The sequence below is a fragment of the Desmodus rotundus genome, chromosome 10 (assembly GCF_022682495.2).
Source record: "Desmodus rotundus isolate HL8 chromosome 10, HLdesRot8A.1, whole genome shotgun sequence".
Lineage (NCBI taxonomy): Eukaryota > Metazoa > Chordata > Mammalia > Chiroptera > Phyllostomidae > Desmodus > Desmodus rotundus.
The window spans coordinates 47169079-47187087 of record NC_071396.1 but is presented as its reverse complement, the minus strand read 5'-3'; the positions used below and the strand labels follow the sequence as shown (position 1 = coordinate 47187087).

At 52.1% G+C, this 18009-nt stretch overlaps 1 long non-coding RNA gene across 2 annotated transcripts in view; it reads right to left on the bottom strand.

Moving 5' to 3' along the window:
• Positions 1–12584, bottom strand: part of LOC139440317 (uncharacterized) — a 175093-nt gene extending 162509 nt beyond the window's left edge. The window contains exon 1 of one of the 2 annotated variants that reach the window (XR_011650469.1): positions 12324–12584. This is a non-coding gene — a long non-coding RNA (uncharacterized lncRNA). The remainder of the gene's footprint in view (positions 1–12323) is intronic. The other variant, XR_011650467.1, reaches the window with a different exon arrangement.
• Between the last annotated feature and the right edge of the window lie 5425 nt (positions 12585–18009).

The window sequence follows — 18009 nt, the reverse complement described above, 5'->3', positions numbered from 1 at the left end:
GGGACCAACACCAAGGAAACAGAAAATAATCATTCATCCACACTGGTAGGAGGGGCGGAGACGGGCACTGGGGTGGAGAGGACTCGCGTGGCTGTGGCGGGACTGAGACTGGCGGAGTGTGGGACAAATGGCGCAGGCAGTCCGAGCACTAGCAGACCCTGCGGTCCCACATTTGCACAGATAAACCCAGAGGGCCGGACTCAGAGTGGCGGAGAGTGGGGCAGGCAGAGCGGCCGGTAGCACCCCGCGGCACCAAATTCGCCCACAGATAAACCGGACGAACGGCGGGCAGAGAAGCAGACCGCTGCGCAACCCAGGGCTCCAGCTCGGGGAAATAAAGCCTCAAACCTCTGATTGAAAGCGCCCCTGGGGGTTGGGGCGGCAGGAGAGACTCCCAGCCTCACGGGAGAGGTTGTTGGAGAGACCCACAGGGGCCTAGAGTGTGCACAGGCCCACTTACTCGGGAACCAGCACCAGAGGGGCCCAGTTTGATTGTGGGTAGCGGAGTGAAAGACTGAAATCCGGAGGAGAGTGAAGCGGGCGCCATTGCTCCCTCTCGGCCTCGCCCCCACGTACAGCATCACAGCGCAGCGACCAGGTTACCCCGCCCCGGTGAACACCTAAGGCTCCGCCCCTTAAAGTAACAGACGCGCCAAGACAAACAAACAAAAAAAATGGCCCAAATGACAGAACACTTCAAAGCTCCAGAAAAAATACAACTAAGCGACGAAGAGATAGCCAACCTATCGGATGCACAGTTCAAAGCACTGGTTATCAATATGCTCACAGACTTGGTTGAATCTATTCGAAAAACAGATGAAAAAATGAAGCCTATGCTAACAGAAACAAAGGAAAATGTACAGGGAACCAATAGTGATGAGAAGGAAACTGGGACTCAAATCAATGGTATGGACCAGAAGGAAGAAACAAACATTCAACCAGAAAAGAATGAAGAAACAAGAACTTGGAAAAATGAGGAGAGGCTTAGGAACCTCCAGGACACCTTGAAACGTTCCAACATCCGAATTCTAGGGGTGCCAGAAGGAGAAGAGGAAGAACAAAAAATTGAAAACTTATTTGAACAAATAATGGAGAACTTCCCCGATCTGGCAAAGGAAATAGACTTCCGGGAAGTCCAGGAAGCTCAGAGAGTCCCAAAGAAGCTGGACCCAAGGAGGAACACAACAAGACACATCATAATTACATTACCCAAGATTAAACGCAAGGACCTACATCCAAGATTACTGTATCCAGCAAAGCTATCATTTAGAATGGAAGGGAGGATAAAGTGCTTCTCAGATAAGGTCAAGTTGAAAAGGCTCATCATCACCAAGCCCTTATTATATGAAATGTTAAAGGGAGTTACCTAAGAAAAAGATCAAAAATAGGAACAGTAAAAATGACACCAAACTCACAGTTATTAACGACCACACATAAAACAAAAACGAGAGCAAACTAGGCAAACAACTAGAACATGAGGGTTGTCAATAAGGGAGTGGGAGGGGGAGAGGGGGGTAAAGGTACAGAGAATAAGTAGCATAGATGATAGGTGGAAAATAGACAGGGGGAGGGTAAAAATAGTGTAGGAAATGTAGAAGCCAAAGAACTTATAAGTATGACCCATGGACATGAACTATGGGGGGGGAATGTGGGAGGGAGGGGGGTGGGAAGGATGGAGTGGAGTGGGGGGGGAAATGGGACAACTGTAATAGCATAATCAATAAATATATTAAAAAAAAAAAAAAAAAAAAAAAAGCAAAACCTGCAACTCACACGGAATTCCGGAGAAGAAAACGAAGTGCCCACGCCATGGCCGGGTTTGCCCTGGCTGTGCATTGCACAAGGCGAAAGGAGAGCGGGAAACTGGTGGGAGAACTGCGAATCAAGGAGGGGCCAGGACCGGCTGACTTGGGGAATTCTCAGCCTCCCCAGGTTGCAAAAGACACTAAAATTAAGAGATTTCTTGTCAAGGAAGCAGGTTCTAGGGTAAAAACTGAGGGTGCAGCTGGGCAGCCTTTTCCTAGAACCCCAGAAAGATCAAAAGGTCAGGGCATTCAGCCACACAAAAGGCTCTTTGAAATGATTAAGTGAGTGACTCACAGGTCCCCTTAGCCATCTCTGCAGAAGCCAAACAGATAATGAGATAATGGAGGAAAGATCTATGGAAGAGGAGACCTACAACTTTCTGGAGAATGATAAACCAGCAAAGACACTGCCATTTTGTACTGAGGGGGATGGAGGGGGACAGAAATGAAAGGCGGCTGTGTGAGCTCTAAAGTTCTCCAGACGAGAGGCAGGCTGCTAAGACTCCTCAGCGACAAACGTCTCCGACTTTTCATGAAAACAGAGGTGGCCTCAGAGTGGAGCCCAAGTTCACAGAAGAGGCCTTCACCCAAATGGCACATGCCCGGCAGGATTTCAGAACTGCTTGGGACCGGCGGCTTTTTTCCTTTCCATTTTCTCCCTTAAAATTTTTTTTTTAATTTTAATTAAAAGTATTGGGATGATGTTGGTTAATAAAATCATATAAGTTTTGAATGGCACTGTGCGTCCACCGCCCAAAGTCAAATCTTCTTCTGTCTCCATATAGTCGACCTCTTTTCCCCTCTACCTGCCGTGCCCCCTTCCCCCGGTGACCACCAGACCGTTGTCTGTGTCTGAGTTTGTTTTTCTTATTTGCTCGTTTGTTGCTTCCACTTTTACATCCCACATATGAGTAAAATCATATGGTTCTTAGCTTTTTCTGTCTGACTTACTGCAATCCGCTGATGACATGTGAAAGGGGGCTCGGCTTCACCAGCTGTTAGGGAAACACGAGTCAAAACTACAATAAGATACTGCCTCACACCTGTTGGAATGGCTGTGACAACAAGACAGCCAATGGAGGGGTTGTGGCAAAAAAGGGAACTCTCGTTCCCTGCTGGGGGAAAGTAAACCAGCACAGCCACAATGCAAAAAGTATGGAGGCTCCTCATTTTCTCCCCTTTTGAACAGAAATTTCCATAACTGTCATCTACACCTGAACAGAAGATGTGTTTCTTGAACATCACAGGCTCACAGATGAAACAAAATTGTGCCTCAGGATGGGTCATACCCAGAGTCTCCCTCATCCCCGATTTCGCAGTGCATCAGGAAGCTGCCATCAGAACCGCTGACTTCAAGAGCGCGCCGCCATAGCTGCAAGGACAAAGTGCTGTCGCTGCCACTGCTGCCACCGCTGCCTCTTCACACCCACAGAACCAGTGACTGGACCCTGACTCTGACGTGGAAAGGGCAGTGGTGTCATGGCCATGCTTCCTGATGACAGGCTTGTTGCCCAGGCACCAGGAAGATGGTCTCCACCTCATCTCTGCCTTCCAAACTGTGCGCGAATGCATCCGTCTAAACTGATAGCATCTACTGGCATCAGACGTCAGCTGTAAGAAGAGCTGAGATGCACAGTTTGCCTTATCAACACCTGTACACAGGAAGGTCCACGAGGAGGAGGTTGGAAGGGGTGCCCAGTGCCAATCCAGCCACTTCACCCACAACAGTCACGCAGAGCTAGCACTTCCTCATCGTCAAGGAAACCAAATCAAAGAAACACAAATGTCCCCAATCTACAGATGAGGAAACTGAGGCTCAGGAAATTTAACAGACTTACACAAGACCCCAGAGCTAGGAAGGAACAGGAATGAAAGCCAGGACTCTGAAGTTACAGGTCCTCTTGTGAATCGTCACATGCATGTTAGAGTCTCCTAGTCCCAGAGGGATCCAAAATACACAGTGAGAGAGAGCTGAGTTGCATGTTCAAAGTAACGGCAAAAAGTTCTACCAAAACAAACCTTAGGGACCCAGCGAAGGCAGTGGAGGTCAATACTAAACAGTACTGGAGTACACAGCGGTGGCCGAAAGAGACCTGGGCCCTGCCTTGGCCTGAATGGATTTGCAGTGTGGAGGTGGAGAGAGGTGTCAGTCACACCAGCACACGAATGAACTCAGACGTCACACCTCGTGAGAACTAGCAAAGGGAGGGGCTCATCGTGCCAGCAGAGGACATGATGGGAAACCCAGAGCCACGCCGCACATCAGAGAAGGCTGCCTGGAGGAATTACACTTAGACCACGAGACTTTGGCTCTCATAAGAGGAGCTGGTTCATTTGAACTGACCTCTCACAGAGGATGCCTCACAAATCCTGAGTGATAAACAAGTGGTGGGCTTGTACTGTACAGCGTGGTGACTCTAGTTAACAATTCTATACATTGGAGAGTGGCCGAGAGAGTAAATCTTAAAAGTGCGCATCACAGGAAAACAAAACTGGAACTATGCATGGTGACAGACGTTAGCCAGATTATTGTGGCGGACGTTTCATAGTATGTACAGATATTGAATCATTATGTTGTGCCTGAAGCTAATATAATGTTGCATGTCAATTATACCTTGATTAAAAAATTCAATTCAATTAAAACCCTGAATGTTTTTAATCCTCTGAAAAGAATCAAAAAGCTAATAAGATAGTGAAGAATTCATTACCAGGCCAAAATCGACAAGAGGCAAGGATAAAGGAAGACACGTTAAGCACTTAAAGCTACTTTTGCCCTGAGGTCACTTTCTGATCCAAAAGAAACAGATGTAACATTGACCTACAGCTGTGGTGACCTCCTACGGTGACAGGGACAAAAGGCAAAGCCTAGGTCCCACCCACGATGAGGAGTTTAACTCCCCACACACAGTGAGGCTGAGCCTCGAGCGGGCTTCACTCTCAGTGAGGCTGAACCGGAAATAAACTAGCCCTCTGGAGGGCCTGCTGCTCACGGTTCACGTAACCGGAGAGTTTGAGAATCGCAAGGTTAACTTAGCTGGTAGTGCCGCCAAAGCCAGCAGCAGCAAATGAAAATCCGTGACACAATGGTCCCTAAAGTATTTTTTCAAAATTAATGACCAGAACACAGTCAAAAATAACCAGGCATATAAGGGAATAAGACACCATAAATCAGGTGACCGAAATAATCTCACAAACACTCCAGATAACAGAATCCTCCCACAATCTAGAAAACAATTATGTTTACAACGCATAAAAAACCAAGATGGAAAATATCTACAGGAACAACTTCTCGAAGAACTGAAGGACTGACAGGAGTTAACGAGGTAGGAGAGGCCCGGGGGGCGAGGGGGGCCCTGGAAGAGGCAAGGCCTTCCCAGCAAAGGGCCCCTGGGCTCCACACTGTACCCCACCGCAAGGCCTCTGAACGTTAGACATTGTAGAAAGAGGCCGGCGTGGCTGGAGTGCAGGAAACGGACAGGGCACAGCATGGCATTTAAAGGACAAGATGAGTAGAGACTGACTAACAGCATTTTGGTCTCTGTCCTGAGGGCAACCACTGAAAGTTACTTCTGAAGGGGCAGGGGCAGGTTTCAAACAGAAGTTGCACTGACCAAACGCGGGTGTCTGGAGATCAGCTCTGGAAGGACCCTGTCTCCCTCTGCTCTCTGGGAACCCACACAACATCCCTGAGTCCCATACTGAGCTGACATTACTGCCCTCAGTGAGACCCTGAGAGGGTCAGTGACCTGTCTTGAGGGACCTGTTGAGTGACTTAAGTCTGAAAACAGACTTAAGTCTTATTTCATCTGAGGCTACATCACAGAAAAATAAAAAAGGAAGTGGGGCGGTTCCTATTGGCAGAGTCAAGCAGGGGGTCCCATTGCCTGAGGCCTGCTGGGCCTCAGTACCCACATCTGCAGAGACAGTCCCCACCCCCCCCCCACCCCCCCCCCCCCCCCCCCCCCCCGGCACCACGGCGGCCTCGGGCAGTCTGCGCTCCCAGCTGGCATGAATCAGGTATCTGCAGCAGGGAAGGCACTGTGTACGTGTGTATCTGTGCGTACGCACAAGTGTGTATGCGTAGGAGGAGGGGCGGGGCAAGCAGAAGGATCAAGATTTTCATCGTCAATGCTGAACTGAGCTCAGAAGTGCAGTCTGGCTAAGGTTTCAGGGGAGCAACCCCCACAAAGTGAGCCACGTTTATTTGGAGGACAAACACACCTCCCCGGCAGCTCACGAAGCTCCGCCCTCCTCAGGCCAGGTGGGAGGCACTGTGGCTACATCGCCCACCCAGAGCCCAGCCACCCCCACCCACAGATCGTTCATCGCCCCCGCCCACCAGGCCTTGGCTCGCTAGCCTGCCCCTCACCTCAAAGCGGGCTCCAGAGATTCATGGACCAATACCCACTCCTGTCCCCTGCTCTGAGCCTGCCAGGGGGTGCCCCCAGGGGAAGCAGGCAGACCACGGTCAGCCCAGGCGCCCCGGCAGTGGTGGGGCCTTTGAGGGGAAAGTTCATTTCATCAATCAGCCCATTGTTGGCCTGCCAAGCGCAGGCTCGTCCTCCCCCGGTGTGTCACTGGGCGCTGTTGACACAGATGTCAACTGTGAAGGGTGCCCTCCGCCTCCCTCCTGGGCGTCCTGCAGGCCTGGCACAGGGCCTCTGTTGCAACGCTCCCACTGGCCCCTTGCAAGAACCAAGATTGCCACACCTTCGGAATTGCCAAAACTTGACTGGATACTTCACCAGAGAATTGGCCATGGAGGCTGCGGCTGACACGGACAGGCATGGCAGATACTTGACTGTCTGCCAGATGACAAAGCCCAACTGAGTGAAACCTGCAGACTTCACAGTATCTGCAGTGCATGCTTCCTCCTGTCCTCCCAAGTGACGGGCCAGTGGTAGCTTTCTGGGGCCCGTTTCCAGCACAGGAAGAAAGGGGCCCCATCTCCACAATCTGCACACATGTAGGCCCCGCCAGCAGGGAGAAACCATGGCATTGGCCAAGCTGTCTCTGCCCCCTCCAGTCCCACCCTAAACCTGTCGTAGGGGAAGATTGGGAACAGCGGGTACAAAAGTGCTCCAGTGGCCCCATCCCATTCCTGTCTTTCACCCGTCCCGGTAGACCTCAGGACAGAGGACAGCTGTGCCGTGGCAATCCACAGGTGGGAGAGACCATAAAACCACCAGAGCATGATAGGGTCCTGCGACCCACCTAATGCCAGGTCCTGAGGAAAGCTGCTAGAGCTCAAGGAAAACATGTGATCTGTGGGCTACTTCACTCCATCGGCCTTGGTGACTCTGCTGAGTTGTCTGCCACGTCTGTGGTCTCCAAAAACATCCACAAACCACGCTAAGGCCATGGGAAAGAAATGAGAAGGAAACTAGCTGTGAGTCCATTCCTGGTGAGCTCCTAGTCCAGGTGGGGAAGACGACACGTACACAGACACACACACAGGGACCGTAGCACGAGGTGGGGTATGTGCCCAGTGACCAGGTCAGCGGGACTCCTAACGAAGGAAAATCGCTGTGTGCTGGAGTGGACAAGGCAGGCAGGTTTCCCAGTGGCAGTGGGCTTGTCCCAGTTTAGCCAGGTGAAATCTAGGAAGAGCAGTGGCTGAACAAACCAGCAAGTGCGGATGAGTGTAATGCTGTGTAAGGAACCACAGACGGGGGGAGACCTGGTGTGAGCACACCCCCCCCCACTATTGTTCAGGTAGGGAGACTGAGACTGGCAGGAAAAAGGGACTTCTCCAAGCGCCGTCAGCCAACTGGGGACTGGTGCCCCAGGCTCGGCTCCAAGGCCATTGTCCCAGCAAGGTCATTGTCCCAGCCACCACCAAAGGAGGCCCCACCAGAACGCCCTGGGCTCCTTCTCAGGGTGTGCTCTTCTACATGGCCAGTGAGCCGTCCCTAAGACAAGACGAGGGCTCATCCCTGGAGCCCAACCCTCCAGAGGTGTAGCAAGTGACTGGGGAAGAGGGGCAGGCAGGCAGAACCAAGCAGCTCCTGGCCTAGCCCAGGCCAAGGCAGGTTGGCAGCGTGGGCTTTTAGGTCTGCTCATTTTCAAATATCAGTGAAAGAATTATTTTGAAATCACATCCAATTTTGAAATGTCCCCATGATAAAACCAAATCTGGTTTGACACCTTGGGCAAAGGCATAGGGTTTGGTAACTAGTCTCTTCTGTCCTCACAACCTTGGGGGCTGGCTCCATAAACCCTGCTCTGCGGCCTGTCAGCGGGATGGGAACTGGCACAGTGTGGGCTCTGCCCTGGGAAAACGCTTCTGGCAGGAGGCAGCACCCGTAGGCAGCAGCCAAGGCTGCTCGAGCCCCAGATTCCCAGGCCTAGCACAGTGTGTGGCGCACAGCAGTGTCCACTGAACACGGCACTCTCAAAGTCCACATGCTGTAATTCTAGAAGTCGTCCCAGTGCCTCGGTTTACCTATCACATGAAGTCAGCCCATGGTTTCCTTGCTCTGGGAAGCTCCCCCACATTGAACAAAAGTGTTGTAAGAAGACCTCTGAGCTCCACAAACTGCACAGCCTTGGCCCCCGACCTGGGTCGACACGTGTAAGACAAGTGTGTGGGGGGCCCAGAGCAGCTGGAGACTGCAGGGAGCAGGTGCCCTGGCGGATCCCGCGGTAGATCACAGAAGGGCATGGGGGAAGCTGTAGCGCTGAGGCCACCGGCCCTTTAATCCAGAAAGTCCTTCAGAGGATCACATAGCCCAGCCCCGTCACCCCTTAAATCCCAGGCCGACCCCAAGAACGGCCCCCAGAGGAAGAGAGCAGTTGTAGTCTGCTATGCAGTTGCAGTGAAGAACATTCTGGAAGGCCAGCCTATTTTCCAAGTCAGGACTTCTTTCCTGGGATACAGGGACCAAGAAATCAAAGGTGCCGATCCACATCAGCGATTTTCAACCTTTTTCACCTCCTGGTACAATAAACTACTCAAATTCTGTGGTACACCCAAAAAAAATAGGTACAATTTTGATTAATTTATCTGCCCTTTTTACTCCAAAGTATTTTTAAAATCAGATATTTATACTTGTATATAAATATTTCCGGTACCAAGAATTAACCAATCAGACACAACCTTATTATGCAATGTGACCAATAAGATGCAGCTCTATTCTATGACCCATGTATTATGGTTTAAGACGGGGCATTCATACCAACGACTATCGTTGTGTAGGCTGTTGCCATTTTTTTATTTGACAATCTAAGGGAAAAGAGCTCAGTGCCCCTGACTATATGGTCAACTACTGCATGTTTTGAAATGGCCTGCAGCACCCCGGTTGAGAATCGCTGGCCTACGTGAACAAAGCGGGGGAGGTCTCCTAGGGCAGACGACTCGGGTGTAGTAGTGGCGGGTCACGCCTAAGACGCCGCAGCCGACAGCACCTGTCTTTTTTCCCCACCCTGATGGAAATGCACCCATCTCACCCGCAGCAGCACACACATCTCTCCTGCTTGTGCGGCATACGTCGCAATTCAAGTTCTGTGCGCCCCGAATGCTTCAGTCACGTCTGAGAAACGCAGCCAAGCACCGTGCACCTGTTCAGCGAACTGCCCCTGAGTGCCCACTAAACAGCGGGCGTGGAACTGAGCAGCCCCCGTGCAGTGGGGACAGAGGCCTTTCCACCAGAAATGGAGCAAATAGAACTCTCACGCTGAGCCCCGGGCCCTGCTCTCCGCTGTGGCCATGACTCCCTCTCCCCGAGGAAGCTCTACGGGAACAAACAGGAGACCATGGGTTCTGACCCTGAATCAGCCACACAAGCATCTTCAACTCTCTGGGCCTCAGCTATCCCATCTGTGCAACGGGGACAAAAGGGGTCGCCCTGAGTATCTCCAATCAGAGCCAATGAACAGTGGGGTGGTGGCGGGGGTGCTAACAACAAAGGTGAGGCCCCTTATCATAACCGTTCAGTTCCTCCTGCAGGGCAAGGGAGAGGGACAAGGGGCCAGGGTCCCCTCTTCAGAAAGGGCCCTCCAATCTGTCCTCGTGCCTTGTCTGTCCACAGCCACTCTAAACAGGTCTCCTGGCTGGGCCACCACCTCCTCCTCCCACCAGAGCTGTGCCACAGCCCAAGCTGAGAGCCAGTCACCCTTCCCGCCCCAGGTGGAGGCAGGAGAGCGAGCGCAACACCCTGACTAATCCTGCTCAGCTTCAAGGCTAGCAAAGAGTTGGGGGAGCGACGCAGATCTCCACTGTGACTCACCTGCGAGCAAGGTCATTACCCGCAGGACCAGGGCTGGTCTGACCTGGAGGTGACCCTGGGAGTCTGGAGCAAGGCCCTGCCTCCGCCCTGGGCTCTCTCTCCCGACACCGAGCACAGTTTCAGTTCTCACCACCAGCGTGAATGTCTCGGGAGGCTGGAGCCTTGTGAAAGCTCAGGAGTTGCCCATCCGTGACTGTTGACCTTGCAGCGCATGTGCCAGTGGTTGTTTTTAACACTCCACACAGATTAACCCATTTAATCCTCGTAACAAATCTGTGAGGTGTCCTCTTATTATGCCCATTTTACAGATGAGGAAAGGAGACTTAGAGAGATTAAGAAACATGCCCACGGTCACAATAACCAGCAAGTGGCAGATCCAGGAATTGAACCCAGACAGCCTGATTCTCGGGCCGTGATCTTCACCTCCACGCCTTCACCCAGAGAGCTCGGCACTTAGGAGAGTGCCTGATGAGCCATTTCCCAAAGAGCCCTAGCATTGTGTGGCGGGGCCTCAGGAGCTGACAGAGGGTGGGATAAGGCTCTAGCCCCTCCCCTGTTTTAACCAAAGCAGCTTTCTTAGGCAGCATCTCAATTTTAAAGACACTGTCTAATTTCATTTGCAAAACTGGACCCCACCACCAAAAACAATTCTGAAAATTTTCTCCTTTAGGGAATTCCCAGCTTATACTTTAGGGGGCTTCACTCCCGGGGCCTTCTCATCTGGGGGATGACAGACAAAGGAGGTCAGCAACAAGAACTTGGAAGACTCCGGGATCCAGCTGAGGGCCATCTAACTTGGGGGCCTTGGAAATGCCCCTCCTTTCGTCCCTAACCCTCTCAAGCCCAGAGAAAACAGGATCACAGGTCCAGAAATGTAAATGGCACCTACCAGCAAGCGGATTGGGAAAGCCAACCTCACACACATTTACACATTCACACTTGCACACACTCTATTTTAGCCTGTCCCCAGCAATGGGCCCGGGTGAGATGACCTACCTGTGAGTGATCTTCTGGCCCCTGGTCAGCCACACCTGCATGTCGGGCATCCCTGAACATGCGCCTGGGAGCCATGAGCCCAGGAAAGGGCTCAGGTACGTATGTCCTCCTTCCTCCCCTCCACCCCCATCCAACCTACCAGCAAGCTTTTGAAGAGCAGGGGCAAGTCTCTCGCACCTCTGACCCCCCGGGGAGGAGCACAAGACCTCCTGTGCAGCACCTGCTGGACGAGCGTGTGTGGCTGGGCCGCAGTCCGCCCCCTGCAGCAGCTGACCCTGAGCAAACTGCCGCACGGGGCCCGGGGCCAGGCATTCCCAGCAGACTGGGAGCCCAGCAGACTGGTGACGTCCTCAGCCTCTGCTTCCTGTCCTTCTCTCGTTGGCAACTGCTTCTGCCCCCCACTGAAAATGGGTCAATTTCCATCAGGGTAAGAAAAAAAGAACAAGTGCCATCAACTGGGGCATCTCATGGTGTGACCTACGTCCAAGTCACCTGTCCCCGCCCCAAGAGACGCCCCCCTGCCTTGTTCTTGCAGATCATCGCCTCTGATTTCTTGGCCCCTCTGTCCCAGGAGAGAAATCCTGTCTTAGAGGGTCATGGCTGTAGTGGGCCCCGAATCTCTTCTCCCTTCCATAGGGACAGTGGTGACCGTGGAGGACAAGGCAGGACTGAGAACTGTCCAGGGGGAGGGAAGTCAAGACCACCTCTCCCTTCCCAGCCTGCTGCTGGGGGTACAGAGGACCCTGGAGCACTGTGGACAGAAGCCCAGGAGACCTTACAATGCTCCCAAGTGTGCCCCATCGCCCTGCCCCTTCCCTCCCCCCACCCCACCCCCTTCCACAAGAAGCCTCCTCTCAGCCCCAGCTCTGGAAGAAGAGCCAAGTTCCTTCCGCCTTCCCACCTCACACCCCAGGAAGGAGGCGTCAAAACCTGGGGAGAGCAGGTGTCATATATGACTGAAAGGTGACCACACAGAGAAAAGACGCAGAAGTGGCTTGTTCAATGGCTCCAACACAACGTCCCCAAAATGCCTTCACTTCCCTGTGACTCAGCAACTTCCTGGAGGGCTGAAGGTGTCCCTCTCTGCTCTTCAGCCCCCCACTGACAAGCAACACTCTGGACCGAGGGGCATCTGTGCCACCTCAGCCTGGCAGCCGCCCTGTACCTGACCCAGAGCGCCAGTGGTGGGAAGCCAAGGGATGCGGCCCTAAGAGAGTTATTCCCCGTGGGAGGTGAGTCCTCCCACCCAACCACTGCTCCCACCCCCGCCCGGAGGAGATAGCGTCCACCTTACCTGGCCAAAGCTATCACAGGAGTCAGCTCAGAGGGACTGAGGGCCTCGGGTTGGACCCTCTGTCCCCCAAGTGACGAAAAGGCCAGGGAGTAGAAGAGCCTACGACATCTGAGACACCAGGCGTTGCTGTCCCCAGAGAGCCAGCTCTGCCCCTGTCACCTACCACACCTGCAGCAGCCTCAAAGCAACACCATGCTGCCCCTCCAGTGGTGCCCAGGTAAAGATGCCTGACACACCCCTCCCGTGCACATAGACAGGCCCAGTCACTCAGCTCACTCTGCCTGCCCACAGGGGCTTGCACGAGGCCCCGACCCCCACCCCCCAGAAGGGGCGCCTTTCTCCAACCCCACACTAGCAATCACTCCCAATTACACGTGTGACAGGGTGCTGAGGCCGGAGCACTTAACTCGGGGCCTGCATTATGCAACGCTTGTAATCCTCTTACTTAAGGTGGAAAACCGATATGGAGCACTGAGTTCACGTGAATGACTGGAAAAATAATTCTAAGAAATAAGAACACCGCCACCGATATCACCTTACAGGCTCCCTGAAAGGATTAAAAGAACGCCTAGGTCGAATTTGCAAGTGCACTCTGCTGAACCCTCCTTGAGCCTTTTCAAGGCAAAGGCTGCTCAGGGGGAGAGGGACGGAGCGGGGATTCCGTGGACAAGAGAGCGGTTCCTTTGTGGCTTTGGGGTGAGCTCCCTCAGCTAGAACCCTGGGGCCTCCCAGCCTGTGCCTATGGCCACAGCCAGGACCACCTGAGCCCCCCACCCCCAGCCCACTGCACCCAGGATGCGAAGGCTGGCGCTCCCTGACCCATGCCAAGCCTCCCAGAGCCAAAGCCCCACCCCTCCCACATGCCTAAGGCAGGTCCCACCTTATGAAGCTGGGAAAGATCCTCAACGGCCTTGCCCTCCAGAACGTCCAGCCCTCTGGACACACGGCCAGCCCCACGGGCTGCAGAGACAACCCCACAGTAAGGATCAAGAGTCCTGAGCAGCTCAGGACCTAACAAGGTAGGGGGCCCTCGCACCCACTTCAGCAGGCCTGGAGTGCACCCTGGGCTCTGTCTCCCCCACCATGGGCTCATCACCTGTCCTTGCCAGGCTGCTCTGCCACACTGAGCTGCCCTAAGGCCACTTGACACTCCATTCGCCACCCAGCAATAGGTGGGCAGGTGGGCAAACAACAGGGCCTGCCCCCCTCCATACCTACACCCCAGCCCAGGGCCTGCCTTTGGGTGGGAGGGAACAGCCTGACACCAGCAGGTACAATTACAGTGGCTGGGCCCATTAAAGCCTGGGAATAAAGAGCTGGCCTGGTAATTACCCCTAATCCCCTTCGAGCCTTTGTCTGCTGGCAGCACTGCCATAAGCCTAATGGTGTGAGATAAGAGGCCAGACTCCCCAGCCCTCCCCAGAGCTGCCTCAGGCGGGTCTCGGGTGGGGACACTCCTTCAGCTCAAGCCCACCAGGATGCCATTCCTAAAAGTCTCCTTTGACAGGACCCTCCACGAAGAGGCAGTCCCCATGGCCCCCACAGGCTGATGAGGTCCCCGGGGCTGTAAGACGGTGGCAGCTGTGGTAGCCAGGAGGAGGGAGAGGATTCCGATCCTGGAGGGAAGCGGTGTTTGGCCGGAAAGTTTGGGCAAGGAAGCTTCATACCACCTGGGCCCAACAGGCATTCCCATAAGCACATTCTGGTCACGTTCAAGCACAGTTCCCGCACTCAGGGTCCCTCGCACAGAACGTGGACCGTGGCGCGGAGCAGTTCACCAGTACGGTATCTGGCTCGCAACACTGATGAATAGATGGCCAGTCTGCTGCCGAGGACTCAGTGGAGGGGGCACCTCGGGCCCTGGACCCCATGGCTCCACTCAGCGTTTGTACCCCAAGGGGCAGGGGTCACACTCAGGAGCCCCAAGGTGGACCTCAACAGGACAGGACAGATCCCGCTTGCGCACTCTCTCATTATGCTGAAAACGCAGTCTTCCCAGCCTCTCTCTTTCTCTTTTAATAGAGACGTGGGCCCTTGCCATTTAAAGAGGGCAACTCCTGGGGACTATTGCCAAATCTTCCTATTTGTCTAGAGAAGTCGGAAGTCCAAAATTTGAGGCCGAGTCTGCAGGCACCTGTTTGCCCTGTCCCCTCGATTCCACGTCAAGCCAAGACCCCTGAGAGCCAGAGCCAGAGCTCCACAGGCCTGACACCAAGCACTGGGCCTGGCCCACCAGCGCGCTAATTGTGGGGTAGATGAACTCGTGACGAATGAGCCGTGAGGCAGAAAGGGTAAGTCAGCTGGGCCAGATGACCCAGGGCTGGATGAGGACACAGATGAGCGGTGAGTCTCAGGCTCAAGGTCAAGTGTACCTGCCACACAGCTCCACGTTGCTTCCCTCGGGGCCTGTCCACAACATTAATGAGAACAGCCCTTCTTTCACTCTGTAGTTCTGCTGTCCACAGTCGGAGTTTGAATTCCACTGTGTCAAGTTAAATGTTGCGACGCCTCCCCACCCTGCCCGGCAGCAGACCCCTTCCAGGCATGACAACTGGGAACGCGTTAGTCCATGGGCTGGGTGCAAAGGCTTCCAGGCCTCAGCAGCCCCACAAGGCAGGAAGAGGGGAACTCATGAGGAGGAGCCCCTCTCCGAACCTACAGGGCCGCTCTTGTCCAGTCCTCTGAATTCTGTAAGCACCAGCAGGAAGCACAACAGAATCCTGACCTGAAGCTCCATCCCCAAGAGGGCTGAATATTCAGCTACACAGGGCGACCAGCTCACGAAGAGAAAGCACAAACACTGAACTTGCAGTTCGGCATGCCCCTGGAATAGTGCCTGCTGTAGGTGTCTACTGGTACAGAACGGCATCGCGAAGCTGCCAAAAAGGTGTGCGCAGGGGCTGTGATCTCATCTCATGGCTCGGATGGGGAGGGACTGGGCCCTTTCAACCTTACACGGTTGTTGGCCTCATTCAGTTCCTTGCCACCTGCTGGACTGGGGGTTTCCCTGGCTTTCAGCCAGAGGCCAGCCTCAGCTCCCAGCTGCTAGTTGGCTGGAGACTGCCATCTGCTTCTGCCACGTGGCTGCATCCAAGCCAATAGGGAGAGAGCCTTCTACAAGGCTGATGTTACAACCTTATCTAAGGTATAAAAGTGACATCCTGTCACCTTCGCCACATCCACTAGTTAGAAGAAGTCACAGGTCCCTATGAGCCTCAAGGAGGGGAGGGGGTTTTGCCCAAGGGCATGAGTACCGGGAAAAGGAACTGACTGAGGCCATTTAGAGTGTCCCCCCACGCTGCCTAACACAGAGTAAAGAACTTCTTATTGCATAACTCCAGCCTCCAAGAAGCAAGCAGCTGCAAGCACAGGACCTCACAAAGACAAGCCAGTCAGAGGTAGCAGGTGCCTCTGAATGCGGAGGTCCAGTCGGAACAGAGAACAGCGTGGCCCATGTCTTCAAAGGGAGCAGTTACACCTGCCACCACCTGTGCCTTCCCTGATCCTCATCAGCCATGTAACTGTTTCTTTTCCAAACTCTCAGAAGACAGCGGGTCTATGCTCTGGATTCAGGGGCACAAAGCAAACCGAGGGAAGTGGTGAGGTACCATTCTGAAAACGGGGATTCTATGAAAATGGATGTGCTGGACTGCACGATCCCTCAGTCACCGCTCTCCTCTTGGCCCCAAGAGGCACAGGTGTCAGGCTGGAACATTCCTCCTTGAAACTAACCAGACCATGAAAAAAAACTAACAATACCATTATTCGAGCCCCCCCCCCCTCCCGCCACCCTCCCATCTGAAGAGCTGGCTCCTATGTAATCACATTACGGGGAAGCCCATCAGTCAACCAGCCCCCACCATGCCCACAAAACTTCCAGCACGTCGGTGCCTCATCCTAATTGTGAGCCAAGACTCATCACACACTGTGAAGAGCCTCCAACACCAAAGGCAGCACTACAACCGAGAGGAAGCAAGAGGAACCCAGAGGAAAATACGAGATAAGGAGCGAAGGAAAACTCCAGAGAATCTCCGATTCGTGTCTTCAGCAAAATAAGGCAACATAAAACGCATATCAAATAAGAATTGAAAGCTACGAAGAAGAACAAAGAGCGAAGCAAGAGCTCTGAGAATTCATACAACAGCAGGAGTAAGAAATCCAATAGAAGTGTGTAGGGTAACATTGAAAACAGTCTCGAACGGCAGTTCTCAAAGCATGACCCCACGTGCCTCAGGGTGCCTGAAGCCCTGTCAGGGGTCCGCGAAACCAGAATCATTTTCATGATAATGCTGAACCAGTATTTGCTCTGTCCCCGGAGTGGACACTGTGGCTTGGACTCGCGGCGCCGTCACAGAAATCACAGTGGTGGCAGCGAACTGTGTCAGGGCCCCTGTATGCTTCTCCAACCTCACACTCGTGGCAAAAATAAATGGACAGAAAGTTTCTCTTGAAAATAAAAAAGTAAGCCTTTTAAAAGGAAAACAATGGTCAATATTTGTCACTAACCATAAAATTTGAGATTTCAAGCAAAATTACAATTTTAGGAAACTTACCTACTACCATCAGCCTGAGGGCATATTTTTCTGCTGAGATCAGTGGTGATATTTACAAACCTAGATTGTTTGATGTTATATAAAGAAACATGTTACCATTTTAAAGACCTGTATAACTCAGTGAGCCAATATTCACCAAATGATCGATAAATTAGGTGACAAAATCAGGCAGAGGTAAAACTCACTCAAGTACAAGACAGACCCATGGCTTTTAATGTAACAGAAGAAACAATTCACTGATAAGGTTCAGATCAATAGTGAAACGAACCTTAAAGAACTTATTGTAGCGTTCTGGTATGCTATCAAGAAAAATATCCACAGCTGTCTGAAAAGACAGTTAAAAATACTTCTCTTTTCCAACTATACATCTGAATGAAACCAGACTTTCTTCACACCCTTCAATCAAACAACATAACAACGGATCGAGTGCAGAAGCAGATGGGAACGTAGCTACCATATTTTGCCGCGTATGACGTGCACTTTACGGCCCAAATTTTGGAGGGAAAAATAAGGGTGCACATTACACATGGGTAGTGCTAGTTCGATTTCTATATAAATGTTTTTGATTCTTTTATTTATGCTTATGCGTTAAAAGTGTAACTCTAGAAAGCAATAACGATGTCCGTATGCAAAATAATACCCTGAAATATGATAAACGGTTTTGTTTCTAAATACAGATAAATAAAAACTTGAATTAAAAAATTAAAACAAAAGGTTTTTTTCCTGAGAGTTTGGGCCAAAAACGTGGGTGTGCATTATACACAGAAAAATACAGTACCCTTAAGTCACATGTGAAAAAGATTGTCAAAAGTGTCAAAAACCATGTCGACCGTTCTGCTAAATTTTTGCTTTGAAAAATATATTTATATTTTTATAACTTATTTATGTTACTATGTAATCGCTTTATTATTTTTAATAAATATTTTTTAATTTCTGGTTTAATTGCTAATGTGGTAACTGCCAATAGGTATTATCTATGTAAGCCAAATCGCTGGGCGGCTCTGTCCCCTTTAAGAGAGCCAGCAGATCCTGAGGCTAAAAAGGAACCTGAAACTGAAAGGTCTGAGAACTGCTGGTCTAAAGAGTTAAACAACAAAAAGATGGAAATTAGAACATAAAGTTAATTAGAGAAT